This window comes from Notolabrus celidotus, chromosome 2 (genome assembly GCF_009762535.1).
Source record: "Notolabrus celidotus isolate fNotCel1 chromosome 2, fNotCel1.pri, whole genome shotgun sequence".
NCBI lineage: Eukaryota > Metazoa > Chordata > Actinopteri > Labriformes > Labridae > Notolabrus > Notolabrus celidotus.
Window position 1 is genome coordinate 10,556,099 of NC_048273.1, and position 15,278 is coordinate 10,571,376.

General features: G+C 45.7%; 1 protein-coding gene across 1 annotated transcript in view; it reads left to right on the forward strand.

Annotated features, from left to right (window-relative positions):
* Nucleotides 1-15,278, forward strand: part of LOC117828644 (disabled homolog 1-like) — a 107,340-nt gene that overhangs the window by 4,913 nt on the left and 87,149 nt on the right. Inside the window, exon 2 of the mRNA XM_034705836.1 lies at nucleotides 6,778-6,837. The gene's annotated coding sequence lies outside the window, so the exon portion shown is untranslated. The remainder of the gene's footprint in view (nucleotides 1-6,777; nucleotides 6,838-15,278) is intronic.

Here is a 15,278-nt window from a genome sequence, read left to right on the forward strand (position 1 = left end):
CAGGGTGTTTATGTGAAATACTGTTTTAAAGATCAAGTTCAGGGAGAGTCAACCTGGATCCAGCGCTGTACTCTGAAGATTTCTCACAGATTATGTGGGATAAAGTGTGCGAGAGGAGAGAATGGCTGAAGCATATCCAGCTAAACCCGACTCTCTTTCACAGCCTCTAAACCCATTACCCCTCTATTCATCTCTCATTGAACTGTGCCGCCGCCGAGCCTCCACCGAGCCTCCATCGAGCCTCCGCCCGCCTCCTGCTGCTTTTACTCTTGTTTGATGGCATCAGATGCATCTGGCGAGATTCAATTAAAATGCTGTTGCATTGCTTAACTACTTCTCATCGTTCGCTTGTCTCCTGCCAGTCTTTTAAAGTGATTACACACAATTATTTCAATTAGATGTCAGGAAGTAGTGCCATCATCATCAGACAGTAATCAGGTTGTGTTGGAGCGGTGGGAGACAGAAAGCGGCAGCTTCTCTCTTTCATTAAAGATGGAGGAGAACATAGCTGAGCGCTTTTCCTCTTCTTTATTTTCCTCTCGGTGTGGCACACTTTGGAGCGGCAGAGAGAGACTCTTTGGTACCCCCTGCAAGCTGTTCTCATCTCTGCTAATGAATGAAATCCATTTCTGGATGTGTTTCTGAGCGGCGGCTGAAGATGAGCGATTGAGTGAGACACAAAGGCAGAGCAGGCCTCCTGTTGTCTCCTGGACTCAGTCGAATAGAGCGCAGAGTAAAGAGATTACACAGACGGCCCTCTGGCTGTACTTGTGTTCAGCAGAGAGGTGAGAATAATATCTGAGTATTCATACAGCTACGATGGATGCTGCCACAGAGAGTGACAGCTGAACACAATGATTAACTCCTCTTTCACACACTCCTCCTTTCAAACACTTTATTTTAATCTCTTCTTCTTTCACTCTTTTCAGCTCTTCATACCTTTTCCCAGTTCATACATCTCACCACGTTTCTAAAGACATGTCCCCGAGGACGTTAGATTATAGATGTCACAACATTGTCTTCAGTTGAATGAAGTAAAAACAGAAATGTTTTATCTGGAGACGAGAAGTCTGATTTAAAGGCTCAGGTCTGAGTTCAGTATCAGCGTCTGAAAACGAGATGTTTGTCAGCTTCCTGTTTTTGAAGGAGAGAGAGAAGAAAGAACTGAAGGATGTAGTAAAGTAAACTGATTTAACTGATTTAAAGGGGCAGTTTGTTTACTGTGTATTCATTATTATTAACATGATACAGATACATTTCATCACAAACTTTAACAACACTACTGACCCCGTGTTCACTACAGTTATTAACTCAACAGACTAGGTCTGTGCTGGGTGTGCTGGTTCCTGTGGTTGTGGTGGCTGATGATGGTGGATGTTGATGTGGTCCTGGTTGTGGATGTTGTGGATGTTTTGGATGTTGTGGTGATGGTTAATGGTTGTGGTGGTGGTCCGGGTTGTGGTCATAGTCCTGGCTGTGGATGTTGTGGTGATGGTGGATGAGGTGGTCCTGGTTGTGGTCCTGGTTGTGGATGTTGTGGTAATGGTGGATGAGGTGGTCCTGCTTGTGGATGTTGTGGTGATGGTTTATGTTGTGGTCCTGGTTGTGGTCCTGGTTGTTGATGTTGTGGTAATGTTGGATGAGGTGGTCCTGCTTGTGGATGTTGTGGTGATGGTTTATGTTGTAGTCCTGGTTGTGGTCCTGGTTGTTGATGTTGTGGTAATGTTGGATGAGGTGGTCCTGCTTGTGGATGTTGTGGTGATGGTTTATGTTGTAGTCTTGGTTATGGTCCTGGTTGGGGATGTTGTGGGGATGGTTGCTGTTGTAGTCCTGGTTGTGGATGTTGTGGTCATGGTGGATGAGGTGGTCCTGGTTGTGGATGTTGTGGTGATGGTTTATGTTGTGATCCTGGTTGTGGTCCTGGTTATGGATGTTGTGGGGATGGTGGATGACGTGGTCCTGGTTGTGGTGGTGGTGATCCTGGTTGTGGATGTTGTGGGGATGGTTGCTGTTGGGATCCTGGTTGTGGATGTTGTGGGGATGGTTGCTGTTGTGATCCTGGTTGTGGATGTTGGTGGATGAGGTGGTCCTGGTTGTGGATGTTGTGGTGATGGTTGATGGTGGTGATCCTGGTTGTGGATGTTGTGGTGGTGGTCTTTGTTTCAGTCCTGGAGGAGCTCTTTCAGCTGTAGAAGCCTATGGGATGGGGAGATGCATGTACGCTTACAGAGCTGGTTGAGGAGCTGCAGGACTGATAACTGGGCTTTGCAGGAGGAGACACACCTGGCATAATGAACAACCCTCTGCAGCACACCATGCACACACACATACACACACATACAGACATACACACACACACACACACACACACGCACACACACACACACACACGCACACGCACACACACACACATACACACACACACACACACACACACACACACACACACACACACACACACACACACACAGACAGTAACATGCAGCTCTCTGCAGCATGGTCCTTTGCTGCTCGGTGAGACTGACTGCATGTGGTACAGCTGCATCAGTATGCTACAGGCATGGTCCTGTGTCTACACCCCATCCACCTCTCCTACTTGCCTCCCCCTCCACCTTTCCTCCCCCCTCCATATCTCCTCCCTGCCTCCCTATCTGCCTGGCCTCCATCACTCTCTCCATGCATGCGTGGCTCTGGAGCTCCCTCCCTCCCTGATCTCAGAGCTGCTGTGGATTCGTCTCTTCTCGATTTTCAGCGTCCTTATCCTCGGATGGATGGGCTTTTCTTGTCCTCCCTCCGTCCAACCGTGTCACTGCTGGCTCTGCTGCTGCTGGGTCTCTGGTCCAACTGGGGAGCAGCATGCTAAGCTAATTATAGCGCTCGGATCCGCCATATTGGATGATTCTGTTTTTCTTCTTCTGTGGTATTGTAGGCAGGAGGGGAACGGTCCCATTAATTGTCCCGCTGATGGCTGTCACCATGTCCAACAGTTTGTGTGTGTGTGTGTGTGTGTGTGTGTGTGTGTGTGTGTGTGTGTGTGTGTGTGTGTGTGTGTGTGTGTGTGTGTGCGCGTGTGCGCGTGTGTGCGTGTGTATGTGCTTGTGTGTCTTTGTGCGTGCATCAGTGGGTGTCTGATGGGAGGGTGCTCAAGTGTGGAGGACTCATCATGGGTTATTAGGAGCATGCAGGGGGTCCATCAAGCATGAGAGAGAGAGAGAGAGAGAGAGAGAGAGAGAGAGAGAGAGAGAGAGAGTAGGAGGTCTGGAATGTGGATTTAAAGGAGTTTTATGTGTTCCTCTCTCTAATTCTAAAGTTCCACACCAGGAGAAAGTCACCTGAAGGTTCATAGATCAGTTAGATTTTAATACAGCAGAAATTATGTTTAAAAAAACAAATTACAAATAATATAACTGATGAAAAAATAAACTCTATGCTCACACAATTACAAACTGTTTGAGTTTAACTATCAGGATTAAGGGTTATAAATCCCATCTGATCTGAGATCGACTCTGAGGATCTGGAAGAAGGTGCTGAGGAGAGGAAGGTCTGGGTCATCCTGCTGTCACCACCTCCACCCTCTTCTCCTGACCCTGATGAGACAGGGAAGAGGATGGATGATGGATGGGCTTTGGAACTTTACTCTTATTTAGAGTTCACACATCTGCAGATATTTTTAACAGATATTTTCTCTGTTTAAAAAATAAATCCTATTGATGATGTCATGAGTGTTTGGGTACATACCAGATGAGGACATGTCCCTGTCGTCCCTCCACATGTCTACGTCCATGGTTTAGATCTGACTTCATTCTTTGTCTCTTTGAAAGAATAGAAAGCACTTCTTTGTCCTTTGATTGTAATATTTACTGTACGCGACTTTGTGGCTGGGTCTGTTGTGTTGTTATATTAAGTTCTTTGTGCTTCTTTGTTCAGGTTCAGCTTCAGGTAGCTTTATGTACCTGTCAGTATATTTGTTTTTGAGAAAGATGAGGAAATCCAATTATAAAACAACACTAACATGAAAACACAGAAAACAGTCAGAAACACACACACTATGAAGAACTCCAGACCCTCGATCGTGATTTAAATAAGAGAAGAAGAACATCACTGAGAGAAGTACATGAATGAATATTTCTCAGATGGAAGCTTGGAAGAGGGGAGATAGGGCAGAGAGAGGAGGATGAACCCAGGCTGCCCGCTCTCAGGCCTCTGTACACGGGGCGCATCATAAAACCTCCAAACCAGACTGATGAATAAAAACACTTTAACAGGAGTTACACTAAAGCTGCTTTTATTTAAACTCTGCAGACACTACAATGACATGTGTCTTTATGTCTCGTCTCATTGTAACAAACACACACATACACACACACACTCACACACACACACACTCACACACACACACACACACACACACACACACACACACACAGACCCATCATGGACCATGATGATTTACTCTTGCTCTGCTTTACTAAAACGATGTGTTGTTAATATTTAATATTCCTGTGCTCTCATCGTGTTCACAGCGTGATGAGAGATGGACACATAGTGTGTTTGTGTGCGTGTGTGTGTGCGTGTGCGTGTGTTTGTGTGACTGTGCGTGTGTTTGTGTGAGTGTGAGTGTGAGTGTGTGTGAGTGAGGGGGGGCATTGTGAACGACAGAGGGTAATTGTTTAGCTAATACTGTTTGTGCTTAGCAGTAAGACTAATGTGACACTAATTGAAATTGAAAACAAAATTATGTTGAAAGAGACGATTAAGGAGAGAGGGAGAGGGAAGGAGAGAGAGACAGAGAGAGAGAGAGAGAGAGAGAGAGAGAGGGGGAGAGCGGGAGGGAGAGAGGGAGGGAGGGGGGAGGGAGAGAGGGAGCATTAGCATGTAATTCTGTGTGTGTGTGTGTGTTATTGTGCATTAGCAGAGAAGATTCTCCAGTTTGTCGTTTTGACGGCAGCCATCTTGGATTGTGTGACCATACTTGGAGTGAAGGTGGAGCTTCATATGCGTGTCATCAAAGTCAGGTCATCAGCCTCACTAACACGACCTCTGAGTGCATCCTTGTTATTAATATCTGTAAAGTGACGTGGGTGCTGATTCTGCATCAGGTCAAAGTGAGTCCACTTACAGGTCTTATTACATCAGTCTCATTAAACCTCTAGACCCTAAAACATGGCACACCTCAGAACAGTTCACCTGCTGATATTCTGCTGCACCGTGACGCATGTTTCTGGTTCACAGAGAGGATCTTACTCTGTAACAGAGAGGTCTAAACCTGCAGGGATCCTGTCTGTAACATCATCAGACTCTCTGCATGTCAGGAACCAACCCGTGCTGTTTGAGACTTTGCTGCTTAGTTTACAGAAACCAGCTGAAGACATCGACTGCAGTCAGTTCAGACTGTTTCACTGTTTCTGTCTGTAAGATCTCAAAGTATGAAACACAGACAACAAGTTTAAAAACGCTCCGACATGAAGGACAAACTGCTGAGATGAAAATGTGCAGAAACCTTTTCATCATATCAGAAATATCCCATACATCATTCTGTTTAAAGACACCAGAAACAGAAAAGTTTGTCCCTGCCACTGTAACTTGCTAAAAGTGCTCTGCTCATGGGGGATTAAGATGAGAGTCCTGTCTGGAAGATGGGACTGGATCTTATCCCGTCTTGATGTTGGGTCTTTGTTAATAATAGAACATAGAGTACGGTCTAGACCTGCTCTGTTTGGAAAGAGTCTGAGGATAACATTTGTTGTGATTATATAAATAAAGATTGATTGATAAAGTTGGAGGTTTGTCACCGTTAAAGCGTGTTTATCTGTCAGACGCTGAATCACTCCGTGACAGTTTTTAATTAAAGGGCTGTTCCGTCATTTGCTCCTCAGAGTAAACCTGACCCCGCAGAGAGAGCGTGTTCCTGCAGACGGCGTGGTGGTGATGTTATGGAGCTAATATCAGGTACAGACTGATGGAGAGGTTAACGAGGGGCCAAACCAGTCCCCCCCACTCTGACCCACTTACACCCTCCCCCAAACCTCCCCCTCTACCTCCCCCCTCATCTGTCATTCAGTCTCTCAGTTGCTAATGAGCTCACTGCGAGCCATACATTCCATCTGCAGCTGCTACATACTGTACTCACACACACACACGCACACACACACACACACATACACATACACACACACACACACACACACACACACACACACACACACACACACACACACTGTTCAGAAACAGAGATGTGTGCACATTCTCACCACGTCTCCAATTAGTCTGAGCTCCATTCATCGTCCTGTCGTCCTCCGTCTTCTCTCCATCCTCGTGTTGGAGAAAGGTTGTAAAACAGGAGGACAGATCCAAACGGAGACGAGCCCCGCGGTCAGCACGCGTCTGTTACTCAGGCAGAGTCACATTAGGCTCTTTACACCGTGTTTGTGTGTGTGTGTGTGTGTGTGTGTGTGTGTGTGTGTGTGTGTGTGTGTGTGTGTGAGAGTGACATTAGCCTTGCAGTCACAGGTAATGATCTCATCTTCCCGCTGGTGACTAGAAGCACACAAAGAGACTCAAACACACACACACGCACACACGCACACACACACACACACACACACACACACACACACACACACACACACACACACCTGCTGTGAGAAGGGGAGCAGAGATTGGTATTGTAATAGTGCTCTAATGGGCTACCTGACAAGTGCTTTTTCTTTATGCCCCCCTCTCTCTCTCTCTCTCTCTCTCTCTCTCTCTCTCTCTCTCTCCCTTTCTTTCCTGCAGGTGTTCTTTCCTTCTTTGAGGAGCAGCAGTGATATGGACTCCAGGTGTGGTGACGTCCAGGTAAGTCTGTTTTAATCGTCTGTTAAACTGCAGCTGTGTCAACACGTCTAAAGTTCACTTCCTGCTGCCGTCCAATCAGATCTCAGCACAGTGACAGGAGCTGTTACACCCAAAGTCTTCCTCCTGTTGGTTATCATCAGAGCTCAGCAGGTCAATAGTTGGTGATTGATTTGATCGGTTCATTGAGCAGTGTTCTCCTGAGTTAAAGTGCAGTTGTTTTTGTTTTTACCTCCTCGGTCGACCTCTGGTCATGTTCAGTCACCTGACCGACATCGAGCTGGATCAAATGTGTGGTTGAGATTAATTTGCAGCACATGACGTGAAGAGCGTCAGATAGGTACTCCAGGTGCAGCGCCTCCAGTGGCTTAAAGCTTTGGCTTGGCCTCTACAGGTGTGTTTTTGAGGGTAGAAGGTTAGTGATGTTTCTGATCTGAATGTTCCTCCCTCTAACTCATGCAAGTTTAGTTTCTGCTTCCTGTTCAGGTGCAGCACACCTGAGGACTCTCAGATGAGTTAGAGGTTGAGTCAGCTTTTCTTTGAGGTTGTTTTTGGACTGTGATGTCATCATTCAAAGGTGATGGAGGAGGAACCTGGAGAGGAGAGAGGGGAATGATATGAGACAAAGGGCTGCAGGACGGGATCTAACCAGAACCGCTAACTGTGAGGATCATATCCTCTGGACACGAAGACCTGTAGTCCAAACCAGCACCCTAAGTTAGTTGAAGCAGCAGTGCATCTCACAGACTCTTGAAGTCGCCCTGTGCGTTAGCATGTTAGGACGAAGCCTCAGTGTCTCTGGAAGAAGAGCGCTGTGGCTCCCTGCAGTCTGAGAGTGAAGTTTGATCTATTTAAAGATCATGTGCACTACTTTCTCCGACTCTGAAGTCACATTTTATAAACACCGGATCACCTCTGAATGAACTACCTCCTCTCAGTGATGACACAAAGAGTCATAAAGGTCAGCGCGCCGCCCTCTGTGGAGAGAAATATCGAGTGTCAGTCCTGAAAGGGTGAGAGAGGCGCTGATCTCGAACAAACAGAGCGAACTGTGCGGCAGACATTTAATAGAAACTCTCAGCAGTCACAGAATCAGCTGAGTGACGCACAGATAGAGAGAGGGAGAGAGGGAGAGAGAGAGAGAGAGAGAAGCAGAAGGTTCACTCTGCCCCACGTGTCTGAGCTTTAAGTCCTCCGTAAGATTAAAACATCTCTGCTACGTTTTCATGTCTCTGGCTGCATCCCGATCCAAACTTCAAACTCTCGATTACATTCATCATGCAGACAATTCACCTGCTCTCACATCTGATCTGTGTGTGTGTGTGTGTGTGTGTGTGTGTGTGTGTGTGTGTGTGTGTGTGTGTGTGTGTGTGTGTGTGTGTGTGTGTGTTGGCTCAGAGCAGCCTCCCCGCCTCACAGACACCCCACAGACACACTGTGATGCTCTTATATTCCTGCCTCTCTATTTTTCTATTTATACCCACAGAGATGAGCAATGAGCCCGAGGCAGCCCTCACTCACCGACACAGAAACACACTTTCTCTCTACCTCCCTCCCTCTCTCACGCATACGCACACGCACACGCACACTCCTGCTGAGAGGTAAGGTGGAGGTGGAGGTTGCAGGTTTCCATCAGCAGTGTGTGTGACCATATGAACCGGTGTAATGCAGTTAGCTGCAGCCTGAGGAGACAAACAGGAGCTGAGATCTTGCTGTGTCCTCGCTTCCAGCCGTGTTGTTTCCTCCTGCACAGCGCTGAAGGGATCACATCTTTTAAACTGGGGCTCATAATTTAACATGTTTTCTGTGGAGCCCAGCAGAGGGACGAGCGGGCCGCAGAGCGGAGACTAGAAGGTTTCTGGAGAAGATTCAGCATCTAAAGCTGAGCTTACTTTAAATAACTGGTCAAGTGATCTCAAAGTCACAGATGAATTTACATCATAAGAATGAAATCAGAAGAGGTCTGCTGAAGTCAGGCTCCTGGGGTCTCGTTGTTTGGTGTAGGGTGGTCTCTTTCTCGTCTTGTAGTTACAATAAAATCAGACATGTTAAATATATCGAATGTCTTTAGTCTGAAGTACACTATGATGTTCAATGACGTGAACACTGTCAACAGCAATAAGTGTGCTAACATCAGCTCCAAACATGATGGGGAGGAGAACAAACATAGAGTTAGCTTGTAGGCTAATACAACTAAGGGCCCGATCTACCAAAGGTTTGCGTGTATAAAAACATGTGCAAACTTGATAGCGCGCGAAAAGCAAATGTACTAACCAGGAGCACCGAGGATTGCGTCTGTCAAGAGCAAAATAGCACTCGCTATCCATTTAGCGTGTTTGCCTTCATGAATATGCAGAATACATGTAGATCATCAGAACGTGCAAAATACTGGGAGGAGGAGATGCAAATGTAATCATTTAGCACACGCAATGTGATTTATCAAACCTGAAGCAGATAGCCAGCGGTATTTTTGCGTCTATATTTAGCACGTTTGAAAGGCAGGTGCAAACTGGCACATCGTTACGCACACATGGCTGCGGTCACTGTAAAGCTCATCATAACTTTACAACAGCCCGCAACAGAGGGGCTTACAAGCATTACTACAGTTTTTACACATAATTATGTCATTTTGAAGTCAATCAAACGGACATGAAGTCTAACAAACCAAGAGAACAAAAATAAATAAATAAATAAAACAACACAAATTCAAAGCAGTTCAGCACCACGGATAGCGAACGCATCATTCTGACACCCACTTTAACTTTTTCAACTAATGAGAGCACAGTAGGTCACTGTATAAACAGATATAAAGTTTAGTAAAATTGGCACAGCGGCCCACATCTTCACATATAAACAAAAAATCAACAAGAAGTACTCTGCCTACTCACCACTGTTTGGACGAGCCTTAAGCTCCGCGGAGTTGTCTACGACGCGCTGCATGTCCATTTTCTTTGCTCTGTCATTCTCAATAGATAACATGACATGTCCACTCAGTCTCTCCTGTCCCATCGTGCTCATCAAGGGGTTCTTAGTTAGTTTTAACTTGGAGAATGAGCGCTCAGAAAGTGCAACGTTGACGGGAAAAGTAAAAAATGAAAGTAGGGACAGGCTTCATCAAATTGCTCTCTAACTCCATCAAAACACTGATTGCGTTTTGGAGTAGAGTAGATGCGTTTATTTCATCGGCAGATCTTGTGTTTTTTCTCACAGCATTCACCTTTGCTGGAGTTCACAGAAGTGTTTATTTCCCTCCTCCACAAAGACCTCCAACTCCATGTCCTCAAACTTTATTTATCGCTTAAGAGCACTCTGCTCTCTCAAACTCTCCATGGTGACAGCCGATAGCACACGCAAAATCCTCATTTAAGGGCGGTCCGTTCCACTTTTGCTCTTGTTATCATTTGCGTACGCAGTCATAGTAGATCACCCGCAACACGGCCAGTAATAGCACGTGAAAATTGTTATTTGCACACGCAAATTAGCGCTCGTTATTTGGGTTCTTAGTAAATTAGTCCGTCGGTGTGACGTTAGTGTCATGCAGGTTCAGTGGTTGAATGTTGAGCGTGCTGTAGCAGCTAAAGCAGACTCAAGGCTGATTTATAGTTCTGCGTCAAATTGACGGCGTAGCCTACGCCGAGGGTCCACATAGCTCCCGTACCTACGCAGAGGCCTACACACATAGCTGGCGTGCACCTCCTCCAAAATGTAACTACACGTAGAATCGACGCGGACCTCAAGCCCTGTGATTGGTCCGCTCAGCGGCATTGTGTTTCCCGCATTTATATCACTTCCGGGATCCTGGACATCGTCCGCACATCGGCCTCCTCTCTATTCTTCATGTAATCATGTCTGCATGATAAACAGCAACATGTATTAGCTGTAGATCAACATAACACGCTCTGAATCACTATGGAAAAGTAAACAGAGATCGTAGCAGGGCCAGAAGCAGGCGACCGGCTACCAGAGAGACTAAACTGCTCTCAAGCGTTTTAGTGGAGAATTGCTGCGCGTCACGGACACAACCATGCACAAGTATATGGTGCTCATGTCCACGTCAGACCCTGCTGCGAAGGGGAGACGCAGAAGTATAAACCAGCCTTCGCCGGAGGATTTTAAAGGCTGCAGACGTTTCTGTCCACTTTTATTCCGTCTTCACGTTATCACGGAGAAGGAACGTTTATCATGCATGTCTCATTCAGTCTCATTCAGTCTTTGTGGCAGAACTTACCCAGAGCTTCATGAGACTCAAGACGAGATGGTGGACTCTCAAGCAGCCATGTGGACTTTCAGATACCAAACAGGACACTCGTACGTAAACACTGAACTCTGCAACCGCGTTATATCAGTGTACCAGTGCGTGGTTTCACATGGTGTGAAGCGTGAGAAGCACTGCATGTAAAACACACAGTAGGAGCTCACGCACACACAGCACCGTTACAACCTTCAATGTAGGCGTAGCATAGGTGGGATCGCGTGGTCTCACCTTAACGCCTCCGTGCTAACACATCGTGCCGACGAGGTGCAACGGGGGTGAAAATATCTTGCCTAGAAACAGCAATTTATAAGAATAAAGGGACACTCAACACTATCACAGTCAGAGCGTAACACAAACACACATCACAAACAAACAGAGGCAGAAGTACACAAACATCACTTTTACTCCTCTTCCTCATGAAGCTCTCTCTCTCTCTCTGCAGGGATCCTTTCTGTTCTCATAGAATAACAACCTGAGCCTGTCAGGGGCCAAAACAAGACCTGTTAGTGGACTCACTTTGATCCATCAGGGATGATGTTGCAAACGTTACAGCCTGCTCACCTGCTTCAGGATGAAGACCTGCTCACTCTCTCAGATCTGAATCTGTGTTTCTCACATGCACGTCTGGCTCTGTGCTGACGGTGTTTGTGTTTCTATCAACGCTGCGTCTGATTGGACGTATTCACGGCATCGGTGAAGGAGAGGAGGATGAAACAGCTTCTTTGCAGCAGTCACATGATATAAACATCATCACAACACCCAAAGTAAAGTCAGCTGTCTGCTCTCACACATGCAGCCCACACAGGTCACAGGACTCACTGTGATCCATGAGACCTTACAGCCTGTTCACCTGCTGCAGGAGGAACATTTACTGTAGTGTTCTCAGTTTGCCTCTCTGAGTCATTGAGACCTTAAACAGACCTCAGATTTATAAACGTCTTTACCCGATCACCCTCTGAAGGAAGCGAGGAACATTAAAAGGTACCAAACATCAGAGCTGGTAATGAGCAGACGTCCTGCAGCATCTCTGTCAGTAATCAGGCTGATTTTTAAAGCTGTGAGCGGTTTAGTCGTTAGCTTTCATCAGAGCTGTGAAATGAAGTATTTTTAATGTAACAGCTCTGATAACTTTTCCATGACTCCATTAAGTCGCTCGACTTTTCTCCTGAATCACTGCCAAAGACGCCAAGAGTCTCTCCTGATGTGAAGAGTGCTTTAATTAACTCCAGTCATCAAGGAAACAATTAGCAGGGAGCCGTTAACCTGCCTGTTTGTTTGACCTCAGCAAAGGTTATCAGATCACACACACACACACACACACACACACACACACACACACACACACACACACACACACACACACACACACACACACACACACACACACGGAGCTGCCTGTGTAAGTGAGCCAGTTAAAAATGAATGAAGACAACATGCAGTAGAAACATAGAGCCTGCATTATTTACCATATTGAGAATACTCTGAAAGTGTGTCAGCTTGACTTATTCCACCTCCTCTGCCCTCTTTTCCCCCTCTCCCTCCCCCCTCTACTATCATCTCCCCCTCTCTCTCCCCTCCTCTCCTCTCTCTGAGTTCAGACTCAGAGTGAGGTCGGTATCAGAACTCTTCGGTCCAGAGGAGCAGAGGCGGTTCAGGAGGAACATGGTGTGCAGCAGATCATATCTGACTCCTCTCTGGTCTTTGTTCACGTGGTGCTCTCCTCCATAGAGAAGCTGATGTGTTATGTCTTTGTCTGCGGGAAGGTTCGAATTCCGTGTATAACCAAAGATGAACTCAGATTTTCTTTGAGTCTGCTCTCTATGCACAGTTCTGTATTTTTATTCATGCATTGAAACTCCTGTAGAGTGAGGAGAATGTTCAGGGTGAGCTGCATGTGTGAGAACTAACAGCTGACTTTACTTTGGGTGTTGTGATGATGTTTATATCATGTGACCGCTGCAAAGAAGCTGCTTCATCCTCCGCTCGTTCACTGATGCAGTGAATACGTCCAATCAGATGCAGCGTTGATAGAAACACAAACACCGTCAGCACGGGTGGAAATAAAGTTTCTGCAGAAATGTTCAGACGTGCACGAGAAACAGATTCAGCTGCATGAACGCTTCGGGTGTCTGCAGCTCTTCCTCCTGCAGCAGGTGAACAGGCTGCAACGGCTGCAACATCACAGAGAGGATCCCTGCAGAGAGAGAGAGCTTCATGAGGAAGATGAACCACACACACACACACACAAACTCACACACACACACACACACACACACACACACACACACACTAACACACACACACACACACACACACACACACACACACACACACACACACACACACACACACACACATACGGGAGGACAGGAGTTCACCTCTCACCTGCCTCTTTACAAAGTAAAGTACAGCTTCATGAAGTTAAATCTTTATTGACAGTGTGTCGTGTTATCTCCTCGGCCTCCCGTCTCCTGGCTCGCCCCGTCCTGCTGATAACGTCCTGTAATTACAGCTCACACACATTAAGGTCCAATAATGACACAGAAACACGTTCACATTAAGCTTTACTCTGGATTAATGCAGAACATTAACACATCTCTCTCTCTCTCCGTCATTAACTCATCCCAGTCTGAATAAAACAGAGAACTGCATTTATCCTGCAGGTTCATCATGTCAACAGACATTAAAATGTTCAATCTGTCGAACAACGATAAAGGAAACATCACTGAGAGGACGTCTGCTATGCAGAGAGGACAAGCTCTGAACAAGAGGAGAGTTTAAATGTTATAACATACACTGACACATCACAAATATCTGTGGATCAATCATACCTGCTCATGGTTATTAATGTAGTGTAAGAGAGTCAGGTATAAGTTCACACACTGTGAGGATCTTCACTGAAGAGAATAAACATGAACACACACAGGAAGTAATAACAGGAGGGTAAAGTGCATTAAACTCCTCCCCCTACCTGCTCTCCTGCAGGTGAGCAGACACCTGAGTCCAGCCAGAATCAGAAATATTGTATTTATTCTGTCATTACAGTTGCTCTTATAAACAATAAAAGATAGTATTAGAGTTTTAACAGAAAGAGAAACTAAATAAGAAATAAATACTGAATAAAATTAGTAAATTAAAAAAATTCAGAAGCACAGAATATTTACAATTAGCAATTTACCACAAATAATTAAAGTGATATCACAAATAAAAATAGTAAAAAAAGTAAAATATGTTAATTTAAGTCAGTTTCATGTTAACTCTTTTACGGTTATTTAGTTAGAGTTATTTTGTATATGATGGTGATTAAAGTGATTACAACAGTCCAAAGCTAATTGTCTTATGCTACGATATCTAAATGTTCAAGATGTTGTTTTACGTGAGGCAGGCGTATTTATCGTGTGAGGAGGACCATGAACCACTGCAGACCATGTCAGCTCTAACACCTCATCCAGGTCATTTAACAAAGTCTTATCTCTGTGTGAGCACTAGCTTTACTTTACTTTCAGGAAACCACTTTGTCTGAGCAGACTCGACACACACCTGCTCTGTTTGTGAACACAATGAAGTTTAAAGAGTCAGAGTGACGGAGAGAAACTTCTTCAGAGCTCACAGAGACACTCACACTGAGGTGGAGGAATTACCCTTTACTTCCCCTCTGCACTGAGGGTAAACTGTGTGTGTGTGTGTGTATGTGTGTGTGTGTGTGTGTGTGTGTGTGTGTGTGTGTGTGTGTGTGTGTGTGTGTGTGTGTGTGTGTGTGTGTGTGTGTGTGTGTGTGTGTGTGTGTCTGCATATGCATGAGACGTGTTAATGAAATATGATGAAACCTGAAGGATCCTCCCGGAGGCGAAACCCTCAAAGTTACACATCCTGATGAAAGCATAAACATGTGTGACATTTCAGCAGAGCACTTCTTCATACCTAACCTCCGACGGGGTTCAAACACACACACACACACACACACACACACACACACACACACACACACACACACACACACACACACACATACACACACACACACACACACACACACTCACAGAAGACAACCTGTCAGCGTGATCAGAGCTGAGATCGTCCTCAGAGTCTGTTTCTGTGTCTCTGTATTTACATATGAAATTCGAACATGAGCGTCCTGTCAGCGTGGAGCTCTTCTACATGTGTGCCAACGTACACACTCTTCACTTCC